The sequence below is a fragment of the Rhineura floridana genome, chromosome 4, assembly GCF_030035675.1.
Source record: "Rhineura floridana isolate rRhiFlo1 chromosome 4, rRhiFlo1.hap2, whole genome shotgun sequence".
Lineage (NCBI taxonomy): Eukaryota > Metazoa > Chordata > Lepidosauria > Squamata > Rhineuridae > Rhineura > Rhineura floridana.
In genome coordinates this window covers 166,175,458-166,193,419 of record NC_084483.1, presented here as the reverse complement: position 1 = coordinate 166,193,419, position 17,962 = coordinate 166,175,458, and the positions used below count along the sequence as shown (strand labels likewise).

General features: G+C 40.8%; 1 protein-coding gene across 18 annotated transcripts in view; it reads right to left on the bottom strand.

The window, feature by feature from the left end:
- The window catches only part of SUSD4 (sushi domain containing 4), a 191,277-nt gene that overhangs the window by 71,992 nt on the left and 101,323 nt on the right, over positions 1-17,962 (bottom strand). The window contains exons 2-3 of one of the 18 annotated variants that reach the window (XM_061625102.1): positions 16,193-16,388; positions 12,028-12,149 (exon numbers count right to left, since the gene is read on the bottom strand). The exons of 16 other annotated variants lie outside the window; for them this stretch is intronic. The gene's annotated coding sequence lies outside the window, so the exon portion shown is untranslated. The remainder of the gene's footprint in view (positions 1-12,027; positions 12,150-16,192; positions 16,389-17,962) is intronic. One more of the 18 variants, XM_061625103.1, reaches the window with a different exon arrangement.

Below are 17,962 nucleotides of genomic sequence, written 5' to 3'. Positions count from 1 at the left end.
AATAGCATCCTGAGCCATGACTTTAAAAGATTCCAATTCGTTAATCAGCATATTAAAAATTAATTTGCAAGCAATGGTTTCTTCCAGGATATTGCACTATTGCACTGTGTCTAGATATAATGTACTAACAAGATTCCAGAGTAGGAAAATTGGTACAGTATTTACTTTCTTGTAACACACACACACACACAGTTTCTATATACCTACACTTATTTGTGATCATATGAATTCTGATTTGAAGAATGAGATAGAGCAAAAGGGGGAACCTGTGGCCCTCCAGTTGTTGCTAGACTACAACTCTCTCCATCTCTCACCATCAGCCATGCTGGCTGGGGCTGATGGAAGTTGGAGTCCAACAACTTCTTGAGGGCCATAAGTTCTACACTACAGGATAGAACTTGTTTGTAAATGCATAATCCAAGGTCACAGTTTATTAAAAACATAAGGAGAGTCTTGCAAGTTGCAGGTGGATAGTTCCAGGGGTTTTCATGCTAGCTTCCTTCTAGAGTTACCAGGTCTCTGGTTTTTGGGTGGAGTCTCTGGTTTTTGGGGGGCCCTCCGGCTCTCCGGCTAGCACCCCTTAATCTCCAGACTCTCAGCTTCAATTTTTTTAAAAAATTAAGTTTCTAGGTGGTCTGGTTCCCGACATATACACCAAAACATCAGCCGCCCCCCCGCAACTGTTTAATCTATTTAACTGATACAACGGTGAAGTTGGTTCCTAGTTCCCAGTTCCTTATTTGCTTGAAAGTTCAAAACACTAAAAAAGAAGAGTTGACAACTACAGCAACTTCAAACCAAACTTAACATGTCTCTGAACCCCACAATATATGTTGGGGTACCCTGTATGATATATCACTGTGATCAGGGGACTCTCCCCATCATGAATAACAATACATTTATGCAATCAAAACCACCAGGCTTCTGATATTATCATAAATACATAATGATGTCATAAAATCATAAAAAATAAGTAACTGGGGGTGCCCATCCCAAACTCTGCTCTGGGACAGGACAAATCATATACCCCAGGAAAGGAGAAGGTGTCCTCTATGAGATGCCACTGTGTCCCACCTGGCCCAGAGCTTCTGCTGGGCGCAGGGCACGGAGGAGGGCATCTATGCAAAATCAAAGCAGACCAAAACATACAGGAAAAAATAAGGAACTGGGGGTGCCCACCCCAAAATCTGCTCTGGGGCAGGACAAATCATATACCCCAGGAAAGGGGAGGGTGTCCTCTACGAGATGCCAGTGCATCCTGTCCGGCCCAGAGCTTCTGCTGGGCACCGGGCACGCATGGGTGCATCAATGCAAAATCAAAATGGACAAAAGCACGTAGAAAAAAATAAGTAACTGGGGGTGCCCACCCCAAAATCTGCTCTGGGACAGCACAAATCATACACCCCAGGAAAAGGAAGGGTGTCCTCTATGAGATGCCACTACATCCCACCTGGCCCAGAGCTTCTGCTGGGCGCAGGGCACAGAAGAGGGCATCTATACAAAATCAAAGCAGAAAAAGACATACAGGAAAAGTAAGTAATTGGGGGTGCCCACCCAAAACTCTACTCTGGGCCAGAACAAATCATACACCCCATGAAAGGGGAGGGTGTCCTCTGTGAGATGCCACTGCGTCCCACCTGGCCCAGAGCTTCTGCTGGGCGCAGGGGAAGGATGAGGGCATCTATGCAGACTGAAAGGGTAGAGAATCTTCTTACTCTTACTCATTTCTCAGACCTCTTTCTGACGACGTGAAGGGTCAAATCTGTAAAGAAGTTTGGAGCAGCCACATTAAAAGATAAGGGCAGGGCATTCCAGGCAGGGGGTTGCCAACCCTGCTTGGAGATGGATGTCTTTACAGAGGATCCCTAGTCAAGCTTTACCAACAGCACAATCCAAACTATATCTACTCAGAAGTAAGTCCTGTTGAGTTCTATGGGGGCTTAGTCCCTTAGTACATGTGTTTAGAATTGCAGCCTTCAGGGGCATCCATCTTTACTCCCGAATGCTCCCATCTAACATCTCCACGACACTAGGCTCCTTTCTTCCTACAGTGACCTTCTGGTGACTGGCCTGCCCTAAAGGCACTTAAACCCTTCTTGCCAAAAGCAAGTAGGCTAGATTAAATGTTCCCTACCCAGGCTCCATCTTTTAGCTAAGACATCTAGCTTAATTTCCAGTCAGATATTTTTTTTAATTGTATGCTCCAAGCAACTGTGATTGATGCTTAATGTATCATGCTTAATGACATCACTTGGGCCCGCCCCGTGACATCACTTGGGCCCGCCCCTAAGATCTCAGGTTTTGGGATGCTTCTGACCTGGCAACCCTACTACCTTAATAGTTTAAAGTGTTCTAAATTAAAACAGACATAAGTTTTGTTTTTTTCACAACATATGAAATTTGGTGACACTATAGCCCCTATAGAGGGAATTTGCCCTGCCAAATTTCAGGTGAGTAACTCCAGGGTTTTTCATGCCAGCCACCTTTAAAGTTTGCTTTTTCTAAAAACCAATTTAAAAAGACTGAGTGCTCAGTCATGCCAGTTCTCATGCTCCTGTGTTTCCCCTGATCCTATCTTCAAAATGTTGAAAAAATGTGTTGTTTATTTATTTATTTAGTCAAAATTAGGTTTGCAATACTAGTTGTGAGTAGGCGGCATTTAGGCAGGCATGTTGACAGCACCATGGAGGTAATATGCACATAGAGACATGAAATTTGGAGACCTGGTAGCTCCTGTAGAGGAGATTAACCCGTCAAATTTCAAGTAGGTAGCTCCAGGGCATTTTACGTTAACCACTTTTCAAGTTTGTTTTTTCCAAAAAAAAAAATTTTAAAGACTGAATGCTCAGTCACTCCATACTCCTGTGTTTCTCCTATTCCTTCCTTCAAGATTTTGGGGGGGAAAGCTGAGAGTTTTTAAATCTATCAAACAAGCTGGTGGAAGAAGGAAGAGCTGAGGAATGTTTCCTTCCTTTGCAGCCAGCACTGAGACCAAATGGACTGGCAGGGTGGGATGGAGAGATCTATTCTTCCTCTACCACCCTACATTTTTTAATGTTTTTAAAGATGTTTTGTTTTAATATATTTTAAAGTCTGTTTTATTATTTTTAAAGTGTTTGTAGTGCTTTTGTTTGCCACCCAGGGCTGCTACTGGGAAAAAGGGTGAGATATAAACCAAATAATAAATAAATAAAATACTCACTCACCTACATGAATTCCTGGCAAGCTGTTAAATATAAGACTGATTAAAATGAAATCTGTCTGGGACAAGGTCAAAAAATTCCAAAGAAATATAGTTTCTCAAAGTTTCACCACAGATACAGTTTTCATTCCAGTATCTACTGTACCCTGAGAGCCATTTTACAACACTGTTGAATATGCTGATCAGGCAGGTGATACATCTCTTATAAACCTGCCCAGTCAATGAGATCTTTCGGGAGTCATTGTTAGTGGTGCCTCATGACTCAGATGCACAGCTCGTATCTACCAGCAGCCATGCACTCAGTATTGTGGGCCCAGTTTTATGGAACTCCCTTCTAGTCAACCCTGTAAGCCAGTCTCCCTAGGTGAAACAGTCAGATTTCTAGGTGGGGCATCTGGGGGAGTGCACATAGCACAGGCCATTCCCCTTCCTCACTCTGCCCAAGTACAGGACTGACTCTGGTGAAAATAACAATAATAATGCACTTCAGATTACATGGGATGCTCTAAAATACTCTGAACTGTACACAGAACAGTGTACCTCTACACAGGGAAAAAATAACGTGAAAGCCTTAGATGTGAATCAGGGGAACAGAAACTGGCTCTTCCACCCCCATACTGCTTGCTGTATTTACCTGGTGAAGCTAAGTATTCTGTGTAATAATGGGTAGAATATTTCAATATATCAAGCATCCTATTACTAAAAATATCCTACAATCATGATAGTATCAAGAACATTAGTCTTCCATTTTAATTAATTACTATCTCAACTATCCTTCATTCTACCCAATCATAACAGATAAAAATGTGCTCCCTATGATCAGTATATATTATAATGGGCCCAGCCCTATATAGGCTTAAAATGTGCCTAATATTGCTGTAATCGCTTACATAGTCTGCTTATTTTATACTATGCACGTTGCTAGATTGCAAAAAGTTCTTGTTCTTCTCTGCCCCCCTTCCTGTGTAAAGCAGCGAGTCTCTATGAGAGTTTAGTAACAGAGTGCAGGCAGATAAGGTGTCTGGGAAGACAGCCAAATGCTCAGAAAGAATAATAAACATTGATAGCTCCTGCTGGAACCATTTATGGCATTCTGTTTGTAGTTCGGTCTGAGAGAGGCAGTCCAACCAGAATCGCCAGGGGAGCATATCTGGTTAAGGTGACTGGTTAAGAAAACCAGTTGTTGACCAAGGTGCTAGCTGGTCCCACTTGATGCCTCTAGCAGATGGCACATAGAGAAGGCAGCTGATACGGCCATGGGAAAAGACCCCCTCTCTGATAAGAAAGAAAAGCCAAGCCATTTCAGGCTCAGCACCCATCTCTGGCTGGAGGTTGAAGAAGGTCTGCAGGAATAATGATTCCATCTATGTCATCTGATGGGCAAGATGTATTTTGACATGTATTTCCATATACTTTATAACTTTGGCTCTGTAACATGACTTTGAGTTTAATTCAGTTCTTTCATCTCTTGTAACCTATTGTAATCTGTTATACGTTCAGGTCTTATACTTTGATTTTAAATGAATATATACAGCAACCTCTTTCTTGCTGATTTATATTCTTATTTTCTTTTTCTCCTATGATGGCTAAGGGCACTTAAAATGCATTTTAATACCTGTAGTGAGCAAGATATGAATAAATAGCATATATTAGAACAATATTCTGCTGTCTGAAGTCTGAATCCCTATTAGAAAATTTCTGGTACCTCCCACAATGCAAGAATCCTTGGGTGGGGTCTTTCTATTAATCTGCCTACTTTTTGATGTCTGCTGTTAGAAACCTGTGAGCTTAGGTGAACTAACGTTCAACATATAAGGAGATATGGAAAAGGGAAAAAGCAACAACCTTTGACCCTGTGCATTCACAAGAAGAGGGCCAGCCTTGCCGATATCATAATGTTATGACATTTAATACTTTTTTCTGATTCAGAAGCCTTCTACTGTTGCTCATCAGCAAATTCAGAAGAGTTAAAGTTCAAGCAGCTCTTTCACATTAAAAATATTAAATTCACCCCAGTGTTCATATAAAGGCCTTGACATCTGTTGCTCTGGTCACTTCAGAACATTTTTCAACCAACGAAGAGAATTTTCAAGGTATGGAAAGAGATAAGCCTTTGAAAAGAACCATGAAAATGTTGTAAGTATGAAAACTAATTGAGCTGGTTTCAGCTGAAAAGCCTTATCTTGCAGGAAAGGATATATCCTGCTAGGCAAGAATTGCTTTAGAACCAGTTCTGAATCCATTTCTCTATAAACTGATAAAGAAATAACACAAATCTTTATTCTATTTTCTGGAACCTTTCTGTATAAACTGATAAAGAAATAATACAAATCTTTATTCTATTTTCTGGAACCTTTCTTGTTGCTATATTGAACAGTCCCTGAGCTATAAGAAGAATAAAAGCCCACAATGTCAGCTGTAAAAGCCCTTGCAATAATGTCAACTTAAAACTGGGTTGTGATTTTATCTACTGCTACAACAGCAGCATTCTACAGAGATTAAAAACCGCACCAAAAACTATTAAAGATAACAATAAATATTAATTCAGCAAAATTAAATAAGAGCAGTAGCTTTCTTCCACTTATAGCCATAAAAAGCAACAATTAAACAATGACCTTCACCTTTTCTACAACCATGTAAAGGATAATATAGTTTATGAAGTTGTTTATAAGCATTCGATTAACATGTCAAGAATATAAAAGGAAACTTGAGGCAGCAGGCATGTTTAGCTCTTCCCTTTCCAGGAGAAGCAGTATATGACTATGGAGTTTTCAGCCTTGGTCAGCTAGGAACGTGCTGGTGAGAATAAGGGAAAGGAAAGATATTCATCTCTTGGTCACTGCTATATTGGTTGCCAGTAAAATACAGTATATTGCTGAGGCCCTTACTCAGAGCTTGGAATATTATTTTTAAAAAGGAATAAATTACAATTACTGTTACATGGCCCCAAAAAGGAATAGATTACCACTGCAATTGTTCTGAAAGGAATTGATTACTTTATTGTTACTCAAAAGTAATCACTACAATTACAGTTAAGTTACTTAAGAAAAAACTAGAATGCCTACAAGGTGCTGGCCTTGGCTGCTGCACATGTAAGTAGCCTAAAACAACATTAAAAATAACCGGAGGGGGGGGTGTAGCAGAATACTTTTTAAATCCATAAGATAACAATTGTGGTCTCTCCGCTTGTAAAAGAGGCAGGTCACCACTCAGAGATTTGCATGCCAAACCAAGTGCGTACTCCCACACACACATACTCTCAGCTACCAAGAGTCCTCTCTCACACTCAACCATCTCCTGGACCCTGCCCTGCCACCAACTAAGGCACACCCGCCCAAACAAACTTCCCCTAGTGTCCAAAAAAGTTAATAATGCAAATGCAGCAAAGTAGCCAGGGAGGGCGGTGGGGGCCACTTGGTGCACCAAGTACAAACACAGCATTAACACACACGTCGTCACCTCCACAGTTCTTCATCTCCATGCTGCAGCTGTCTCCTTCATCAACATCCTTGCCCCTCCGGCTCCTTTCTCCCTCTACTCCATTCTTCACTGCCACTGTCTGTTTCAACCATTTTTTTCTCCACTTCATCCCTGTCTCTCTCCACCTCCTCCCTTGTCAGCTCCTAAACACCACAGAGCACGAAAGAAGAGTGACACTGCGCAGAAGCGCAGTTTGAGGCATGTGATTTTCATCCATGAATCAGAGACGGAAAAACCCTTCCCTGCTCCTTCCCCCAGTAATGCCCCAAAGTAATGCTAGAAACGCTACAATTACACCTCAAAAGTAATCGAATTACTCCCATTACAATCAAAACATAAAGAAATTACCCATTCATTCCTCAGAAAAGTAATAAACTATGGAACAGTCTCCCCAAGGAAGTACGCCTGGCGCCGACTCTGCTCTCCTTCCGGCGCCAGGTCAAAACCTTCCTATTCTCTGAAGCATTTTAAGTTACACTGATTTACTTTTTTAAATGTTTATTGGATTGGATTGATGATTGTATTTTAGCATTATTTTGTTATTCATTGTATTTTTATGCTATTTTATGTTCACCGCCCAGAGAGCTATTGCTAGTCGGGCGGTATATAAATTTAATAAATAAATAAATAATAAATAAATAAATAAATTACAAGTAATTCATTTTCCTAACTAATTACTTCCAAGCCCTGTCCTTCTAGAAACCAATCACAGATACGCTTACTTGTAGGCTAAAGAATAGGGCAACTGCTTATGTATCACCACACTGAGGAAATGTATAACCAAAAAAAAAGGACGAAAGAGGGCACAGATTTACATATTCTTTGCATATGCCATTCTATATGTCTAAATGCAAATTAAAAATAATTGCTATAATTATGCAATACATCTCACCATAGTGAGGAGGAGTGGGGCTACATGCAGACTGCTGCACTGATCCCATGATTTCCCCATTGACAATGCAGCTTTGTGGAAGACCAACATGAGAGGAATGAATATATTTCACACATACAACAAAGACTATGAACTCACTGACTGTGCAAAATGACCTACCATCTTGGCATGCCTTCCATATAATGCAAGAATGGAAAACAGTGACTGAAAGTTGGACAAAGCCAGGTGGTTAAGTGCACACTACTAACTCTCTCAAAGGGTTTTCATTTTATCCCTATGACTAACAATGAATCGCTCATTCTATTTCCAGTCTGCGTCAGTTTGACATGTTGTAAATCCATAATCAATTTCATTCACAAATCTATTCCATTCCATTTCCATATTCATCTCTGATTTTTTTTAAAAATACATATTTTTAAAAAGTAAAATGCACATATTTAAATATTTATATCAATGTATGAGATACAGTCACAAGTTGACTATATTCAAGTGTGTTTGAGGAAAAGGTATTTATGAATGCTTCACCAAGAGTGCAAATGCCACTCAACTCATTTTTTGACAGTCCAAACAGAGAAGGGAAACTTGCCTCATGCCTAAAGGGTTGTATAATATTAGCCCTGAGGGCACTATGCAATTAAATAATTGCATGAGCGGAACAACTTCCACTTGCATAATGGGACGCCCACCACAAGTGCCTATTTTGTCCTGAAATCTGCTCTGGAGGGTTGGGGGAATCCCCAGAACAGATTTAGGGGGTGCAGAGAGAGGGGGAGAATGTCACATTCTGCAAGGAGGACTCCTTGCACCAACAGAACATTTGACCTAACACTACATTGAATACAACCCTATGTCTTTAAAGACTGGCTGTGGAGAAATTGTGAGACAGCTATTATGTCATAACCTGAGCCCCAGGAGACAATTCTCATTTTAAAAAGGTGGAAAAATCAAAGCATGAATTCAAGGCAATGCTGTGGTCCTTAAAGATAAACCATGTATTCTGAGCATCGTCCATCTCTCCTTGGTTAAACCCAATTTCAGAAACAAGTTTCTTTTAATCCAATGCAACTGTATTTCTTGGACTTTTGAATCTGGCTGGCCTTTTTGTCTTCTTTGTTGTTTTCCTGCGTCAGGAAGCATAGACTCTGCTGCTAATGGCAGGACATGATCTTCTGCTTATGCTACTCATATCAACTCAGTGTACACTGCAGCTGCAGGGTTACCTCAGATCAACTTGTAACAAAATACTGCAGAGAGAGTAGAGCAGAAGGGGCACAAATATGCCGAGTGCGCCACACTAAAAAAAGGAGCCATTAGAGACTCCTGAACAATTGCAAACACCAAGAGCCCCTGCTTTGAAGCATGCAGATGCAGAACTCTCTGCCTCTGGCTAGTTTTCTCCCTCATTAGGGACATTAGCTGAAGTGTCCACTTACTGCTGTGACAAGAAAAGGGACAGACGTGCCCAGATTAACAAGCTTTACCTTAGGTATCAAATGCCACATTTATTTCATCAGAGAAGCAACTTCTGTGCACATCCACAACACACACAAAAACCTATGGACTTCAGTTACCCCCAAACATACATCACCCCTGCTTAAGATGCAGTTTGCTTATCTCTTTGTAAGGGGGCTTGCTGGGATTTGAGTGCATTAGTGGGTACAATGAAGATTGCCTGTAACACACATTTTGATAACATTACAGTAAGGAAAACAATGACAGACACGAGAGATATGGGATGAACCAGCTGACAAGACTGGGAAGGATTACAATTTAAAGCCTGTTGGGAATGTCTCCAAGAATAAGCATGGCAAGGAGAAACAAAGGAATAAAAAGGAAGCAAAGCTTGGTGTCAGTTACTATTAGAGAAATGCAGGCAAGAGCCATTATATAGTATACCTGTGGCTTCTTTGTATTTTATACACATACAGGCTAGAAGTGTTAGGGGAGGAGCTCACATCTCCCTTAGCAAATGTTCACCTCACAGTGAGAAAACATGAGCCCCAGTGAGGTGCAGTGATCAAATGTCAAACAGGACCTGGGCTCAGTTCCCTGCATTAGCTGTGAAACTCACAGGATGACCTTGAGCCAATCACTCTGACTCAGCACAAGCTAAGGCAATCAACAAACTGCATCATTTATCAGACAATCTCGGCAGAGCAGAACACAATGCCATCTACAGCCTCAAAAACAATCCAGACATCATAATTAAAGAGGTTGGCAAAGGAGGAGCAGTTGTCATCATGAAAAATAAGAACTACATATAAAAAGCTGAGAGAGAGTTCTCCAGCACCGTATTTGTCCAGCAGCACTCCAGATATGAAGTCGAAGAGTGCAGAGGCATCAGCTAAGGAGCTGAACCCAGTTGAGGGCTTTGAGCCAGCTGCTGGAGATGAGGAGACCTCTCTGCCCAAGGCTGTCAGACAGGAGCCCCCAGAAGAACTTCTCATACCAAGAGGCCTATAGGGCCAGAACCAGGACCCTCATAGGCGCCTGCCCCTGAGGAACCCAGTGCCTCCCACAATACTTCACTGGTCTACAGTGACAGGTGGGAGGCTATGGTATGGAGGAGTGCCCATTTCAGACCAGAGGGTTGGCCCTTTAAGAATCTGAAGTTTTCCACAAGAGGGTGGAGCCTAGAATCTGCTCTCAACCTCTGCTGGAGCAAGTTGCTCACTTGGAGCTATCAGTGGTCCTGCAACTCCTGGCCTGCTTTGATGCCTTATCCATGGGATCTGGCAGCAGACCAGAGCATAATAGTATCTTATGGGCCCCTATCCACAGACCCTGGTGAAGACTATCAGAAGGAACCATATATCCTTATGAAGGAATTTCATACAGATACACAGGAACAAATCTGTACTGACACACCCCAAGAGCCTTGAACAGGGGGTCTACTACCCAAAACACAGAAGCCAGGTAATCCTGTGCGTTCGGTAGTGTTGAATATTGGTACTACCACCATCTGGTTATATTAACTCAATTCTTGGACCATATGCCACCAGTACTCCAGTTATTTGTGGGATAGTGCTGATTTCCCATTGTCAGTCTCCCAAAGAATACCATCCTAGCTACCACGGATGCTGGCCTCTTATACTGTGGCCTTTTACACCAAAAATAAAAATAAAAAATGAGCTGCACACCATCAAGAATACCATTCTGCCACTTTGTACTGACCACAACTACTTCAGCTTTGGGGAGAACTTGTATCCTCAGATGAATGGCACTGCCATGGGTGCTTGCATGACTCTTGTATACCACTCCCATTTAAATTTGTGCAAAATTAATACTTTCCATCAAATATATCTTTGTTGTCATTTAAACTCCTATAGGTTGTTATCTGGCTTTATATTACAAGTATATTCATTTGTTCAACTATACGCTACTACTTATTTTCTATACTTCCATCAAGTCCCCTGAAAAATCTTGCCTCAACCTTTATAGTTGCTCTCTGGAGATGTTTGCATGTCAGTAAGAATTTCAGTGCTAGAGTTTTGCTTTTAAGCTAACGCTTCTCTGAGATGTAATGACCAAAATTAAACCAAGCATTTCAACTAAGGGCATAAAGCCTGTGTCCAAACACCTTTTCTTTTGGATTTTTTTAAAGTATATTTTATTATGTTTTCTCATATAGCAATTTACAGCATGCAATACAATAAATTCAAACAATATAATAAATAGAAATAATACAACACCCAACGCTAAAGATGCACTGATGGGTATTGTGCATATGTATAGTAAAACATGAGTCTTGAGTTGGAGTACGTACAGTAAATATAATAATTAAGGAAATGGTTGCAGGGTCTATGGGAGCCCACAGTTCTATTCTGATGCGAAGAAGTCTATGCAATGTCTCAAGTCTAAGCAATCCAGATAACTGGTGGCCATTCATATTTTTACAAATTTCAAATAATAATAATAATAATAAAATTTTATTTGTTAGTCGCCTATCTGTCCGAGCTAACGGACACTCTAGGCGACTTACAGCAATACAAAATACAATATATAAATCAATATACAATCAACAAACCATAACATCAATTCATCTAAAACCATCCTTCAATTAATACACCATAAAAACTAGTCCACCCCAGAAATCCCATAGGCCTGCCTGAATAGCCAGGTCTTTAAGGCTTGGCGAAAACCCGTCAGGGAGGAGGCATGTCGAAGGTCCAATGGAAGCGAGTTCCAGAGGGTGGGGGCCACAATCGAAAATGTCCTCTCTCTGGTCCGCACCAGCCTAGCTGTTTTGACCGGTGGGACCGAGAGAAGGTCTTGTGAGGCTGTATGTTGACCTGGTATTTTGATTTGACCATTCTCATTATTGACAAAGTATATAAATTTGTGCCAGACTGAAAAAAAAGGGGGGAAAGAATCTGGATTATCTGTCCCTCTTAAAACATTTAGATGGTGCATTAATTTTTCTATTAACAATATTGCCCATAATTTATCATACCATTTTGCAATATTAAGACCACCGCCTTCCAGTTTTGGCCTATCTTGCTGCCAAGCAACTTTTGCTCTCCCCTGCCAGCTTTCTGAGCATCAAGAGAGGGCTCAGGAAAATATTAAAAAAACCTGCAAGAATAAAAATAGAAGCAGCATTTAAAGAAAATCATAAATTTCAACAGAACCCATAATCAAGGTAACTTAACATCACATGCTGAAAAGCCTGAGCAAATAAAAACATCTTTGCCTGGCACCAACATGACAAAGTGGGTGCCAAGGGAACCTCTCTGGGAAGTTCCACCTCTTTCTTCTCCTCCATATTGCCCATCTTCTCCATGGAAAAAGGCAGAATGCAAGGCAACTGTTATAGGACTTTTCTGTTTTTTAACCTCTTCATTAACAGATGGACAGAAGAGATTCACTGGAACAATACTACTGTACCTGGGAGTAAGGGTAGAAACACACTCACTGTTCTACCGGTTCCAGTGTGTCTCCACCATTCTCTTCTGAAAATGGGGGCACACAACGCTAGTCAAATCCCACCACTTTTACTCTAAAACCTGGTGGGAGCAGCTTGAGTGCATTTTTTTAAAAAAATTCAGATTTGAAGAGATTTCGCAGCTGATCAGCAGATCAACCTGTTCCCCCTCCAGGTGTGGCTAATGGAAACACTTTGATCTGGAGACTAGTGTGTTTACAGCCTGAAATACATAAGCAGACCTAACTGGGAGATAAATAAGAGGAAGGAAGGAAACTTTTCTTGTCCTACCCCACCCACTCTCTCTCTATATAGTTATGCAAGCTCCCTGCAAAACAATACACCAAAGCAATGCTTTCATTATTTAGAATGACTGAGAGATCTTTATTCTTGAGCAATTTTCATTTAGTAAGAAATTAATGTAAGAGTACTTCATACTGTGTCTTCCCACATATCCTTTACCTAGCTTATAAATGCAAATTGAATTTTATTTTAAAAAAACACCTCAACATACATAATTTTATACTCTTCATACAATTCACATACACTGTCTGTAATACCTTTTCGTCATTAAGAAATGCACAAAAGAAATGTGCTACCAAAGATATAGGGCACACCCTACCACAGCCTTCCTTCTGTGGCAAAAAGAACAGGTACAGTTAGTCTAACTAGAGGTATGATTTGCTTGCCTCTGTGACTGACAAAACAAAAAGCTGAACACAAAGGAATCCAAGTTCTATTTGAAGATAATGAACTCTTCTTGTCACAATGAAATGACCATTACATTATCAATTCTCTGCTATTCAATTAATCATCCAGTCTGTGGTGAACAGACTGAAAAAAATTGAGAAGTAAGACAGAATGGAGGTGCACTTTTTGAATCCCAGTTAGAAGCCTTCCTCTGTCTGACATGGAAGACAGAGGACCACATAATGAGAACGTATCACAATGAATTGTAGTCTTATGGGGTCAAGCCCTGGTGGTAGTTATACCTAAATCTAGCCCATAAGAACTGGATGATAAAGGAGGAGCTTCAGTGTTAAGTTCTCTAAAGGTAAGGGTGCCAGAAGGATTGATACTGGTAGTACCCTAAGACCCAGGAGCATAAAATGTTACATGTTCCCTACACACATTTTTGTGTAAGAAACAGAACCACATATAAATCAATCTATCAGTCATATGCACACACACTCCCTTTTTTGCTGTGCTTACACAAAATATTTATTTATAAACATATTTATATACTGCCATTTATAATCTGCAATATCAGCAATAAAACATAATTAAAAACAGTACAAAACAAGTATTAAAATATCTGGCCAGTCACAAAAGCTACACTAGAAAGTGTAATGCACTAGCACACACTAGAAAGCCATAGTTAGTCATTGCTTCCTACTGCAAGTTTATGCACAAAGATGCAGACTTTTCATTATTTTTCTACATGGAAATGCTTTCCATATAAGAACATTCATTATAATTAAAGCGGGTCTAAGCCCAAATGCAGCATCAGGGCAGATCTCACTTATGAGCTTAGCAGACCAGTCAGGCTTCTGTCATAGCCATTCCAAAATGCCCCCTTTCTGATGAGCTGGGTCTTGAGATTATGGGGACTGGTATTTATACAAATTAACTGTGCAAGTTATAAGGAAGAAGCTATTCTAGGATGGCCAATTTTTGCCACACTTGGGTTCCAAGTCTGTGCATCACTTTTTGCAGTAAATAGTCATGTGTTGTCTCACTCCCCACAAGGTTTTGTCCACTGGGCTTATTGCCAAAAGGACACCGGTGCTTTGGATTTTTACTCTGAAGACCTGAGAAAAGGGTATGTGAATGACTTGTGCGCCACCTTTCCCCAGTTCTGGACTATGTCTGAAGCAGAGCCTCTGTATTTATCTGAGGGTGCATGTACAAGTAATGTCCCTACAGGAGAGATACAGGAGTTATCATTTAGATTAGATTACATGTGGCAAGAAGACACATGATTCATATGTGCATTGTACACCTTTTTGATGCTTCTAACATCTGAAACCACACATGGTACTGATGGCAAATAGGTTAAAGTGGCCCTGAACTCCATTTCCACCCCTCAAGTTGCCTCAAGATGATTTAATTCACTATAGGCAAATCTGCAAGTAGTGCAATAGATATAATGGTTATGCTTAAAATGATAGCTTCACTAGAATAATGGAGGGCAGATATTTTCTTGACTTGTTGTTTTACTCCAGGCTAATTCAAATCTCTTGCCATTCACAATGCTTTATCTAAATGCTGAGAAAACAGTATAGTTAGTTCATAATGCAGAGGAGGTCAACAATGGGTTGGAAAGCTAGCTCTGTATAGAAAGAGGGTGAAGGTGGAAAGTGTGCACATATCTGTATCAATCTGGCTCAAAGACTCCCCTACCCATCAATGTATAAACAAATAAATGGGGAGATACAGAGAGAGTGGCAGCAACCAACAAGTCTAATCAATAGTCGTATACATAAATGTTTAAAGCTCATCTCCTGAGGGTGTCATGTGGGTCCAAACCAGACTATCCTTGACCTCTTGGCAGCTTTTGACACTATCAGCCATGGTATCCTTACAGACTAGCTCTGTCTACTTTGGAGTGGGAGGCACCTAAGTGCAGGGTTCTGCTCCTACACACAGAGTCCGTTCCAGAAGATAATTGTCAAGGAAGGCTTAGAAGACACTAGACAAAGTTGATATTCTATATCTCCAACAAGAGAACAGAAACAGGAAATGCCTGATTCTTTTCATACACAACTAAGTCTAGTACCATCTAGTGACTTAACCATATAATGGCACTATCCACACAACAGTATTGGACGACCTGGTCAAACACTTGGCACTTGTACTAGGGGGTTCCATCCTATCTCCCATGCTTTTTGGCATCTATATGAAACCATTGAGTAAGGTCATATGGGGATTTGAAGTATGCTTATGACATTCAGTTCTATTTCTCTGCATAGTCCAAGTCAGGCAAGGCTGTGGAAATGATGAAGTGGTCCCTGAAAGTACTGGATAAAAGTTAAAAAAACCCTGAAATTGAATCCTGACAAGAAGAGTGCAGGTTCACAGCTTAGGAATACTGTCAGATCCATTGGTGTCACTAGTGGACCAAGTACTTCTTTGGTGCAGAATACCTAATGCCTTTTACCAGCTACAACTAGTTCACAGCTTCAGCGGCTTCTAGACTGACATAGTCATTATCCATGCTCTGGTAAACACCTGATAAGATTACTACAATGTATTATACATGGGGCTGCTCTTGAAGACAGTTTGGAAGTTTCAGTTAGTACAGAATATGGTTGCTAGAATTTTGACAGGAGAGACCTGGTTCATTCATATATGGTTTTTTATATTAAAAGAGTTACATTGGCCTCCTGTTCACTTTCAAGCACAATTTCAGATGATGGTTCTTACTATGAAAACCCAAAAAGACTTAGGACCCCAATACCGAAAGGACCATCCATAATAACCTGCCTGTCCTTTAAGAGCTTCTGCTGAAACCCTTCTCTACATATTTCCTCCATATGAAGTATGAAGATCACCTACAAGGGAGACAGCTTTCTCTGCAGCAGCATCCTGGTTATCATTTAGTTATCAAGCCAGCATATTTTTGTTTACCAGGAATTGGTATTGTAATGATTTAATCAAACAAAATTTAGGCTGCAATCCTATACACACTTACCTGAGAATAAATCCCACTTAATTCAATGGGGTATACTTCTGTGTATGCATAGGACTATATTTGTAAGTCTTTATCTGTTGTTCTCTTAATTTTGTGTGGTTTTTGTATTTGTTTTACACTGTACGTCATTCTGAAATCTGGTAAAGGTGGCATAATTTTTAATAAATAAAATATCCATGGCACAAGTTAAAGGACTCTGTAACAAAGAATAGACATAATAATAGGGTATACAATAAGTGTTTTAAGAGCAATACTTTTTATTGCTAATTAATGTACATTGGAAAACTCTTTGCAATTCCCAGGCATCCACAACAAATTATTGTAAACCAAAATGTGTGTGATAGCCCCACACAGACCTGCAAAAATAAAAACAAAAACAGTTATGAGGTAATAGGATAGAAGCTATAGAACATGGGGACACAGACACAGTTCTCCAGCCCTAGAGATAATTACAAAGCAAAAAAACACAAGAGAACAGCAGACTTTTGAAATGTCAATTTGCCTCCAGTTAAGTGGATTCAGATGACCACATTTCCCCTATTGTGAATTAATTTATGCAACCCAACCACCACAGCAAAACAGCAATGGAATTGTACAATCTGAAAAGGGCAAATGCATGAATTCTGCTAGACACCATGTTTTCAGCAATCTAATTTTCTAAGCAGCCTGCAAAAGTATATTCTGAAGCTGCCAGTCCTATGCACTGCATCCCCTTAGGTGACTCTCTTCAATACAACTTCTACACATGGTGACTGAAAAAGTTAAAATCTGTGGGTTGGATTCACGCTTGCAGTTCCATGTTCAGAAAGACCCCTTCAATTTGCAGAAATGAGCCAGATCCAGTGGAGGCTGAAACTCTGTGAACTGGATGCTCACACAGTTGTAAGGGAATAAATGGAAAATCTTACCACGAATTTCTCTTCCCAGGGGTTCCTGGAGGGCATTCAGATTCTCGGGATGGCGCCTCCCCTGGCGCAACAGGCAGGGTCCTATCTTCTAATTACTTCACCCAGAGGAAGGAGCCATCCCGTCCTCCAGACCGACTGGAAGAGCAAGGACAGCCCCTCAACCCTCATAAAAACCAAAAACACCATGGAATTAGGCAGAGAAAAATGACAGAATATTAGTAAAAAGATAGATTAGATAATGCCATGAAATCCCCAGGAAGGTCCTAACTACCTCCCCCACATGTGGGGTGCTGGCAGAAGCCACTAGGAACTAGCATGAGTAGACTAATGGCAGCGGAATGAAGAGGTGGGGAAATGCCCTCCAGGAACCCCTAGGAAGAGAAATTCACGGTAAGAATTTCCATTTATTCCCCAGTGGTTCCTGGAGGGCATTCAGATTCTCGGGATGTACCAGAGCTCAATGACCTCCTGGGCAGGATTCCGGGTGCCAGCAAGTCATGCGCGAACTATCCTTTGCAACACCCTCCTCCTGAAGGCTGTGTTCACCGAAGCCCAGGAATCGATTTAATAGTGTTTGGAGAACGTATGCAGTGAGGCCCATGTGGCTGCTCTACATATGTCCTCAATTGGGAAACTCTCCTTAAAGGCAGTAGAAGTGGAAGCCCCCCTCAGTGAATGGGCTGTGAGTCCCCCCGGTGGCGATTTCCCCAGAGTCTGGTAGGCCTGAACAGTTGCCTCCTTGAGCTACCTGGAGATGGAAGAAGATGAAACCTTCCTTCCCCTAATAACCCAGCCAAAGGAAATGAACAGAGCTTCTGTTTTCCTGAACCCAGAAGTCCTATCTAAGTAAAAACAGAGAGCT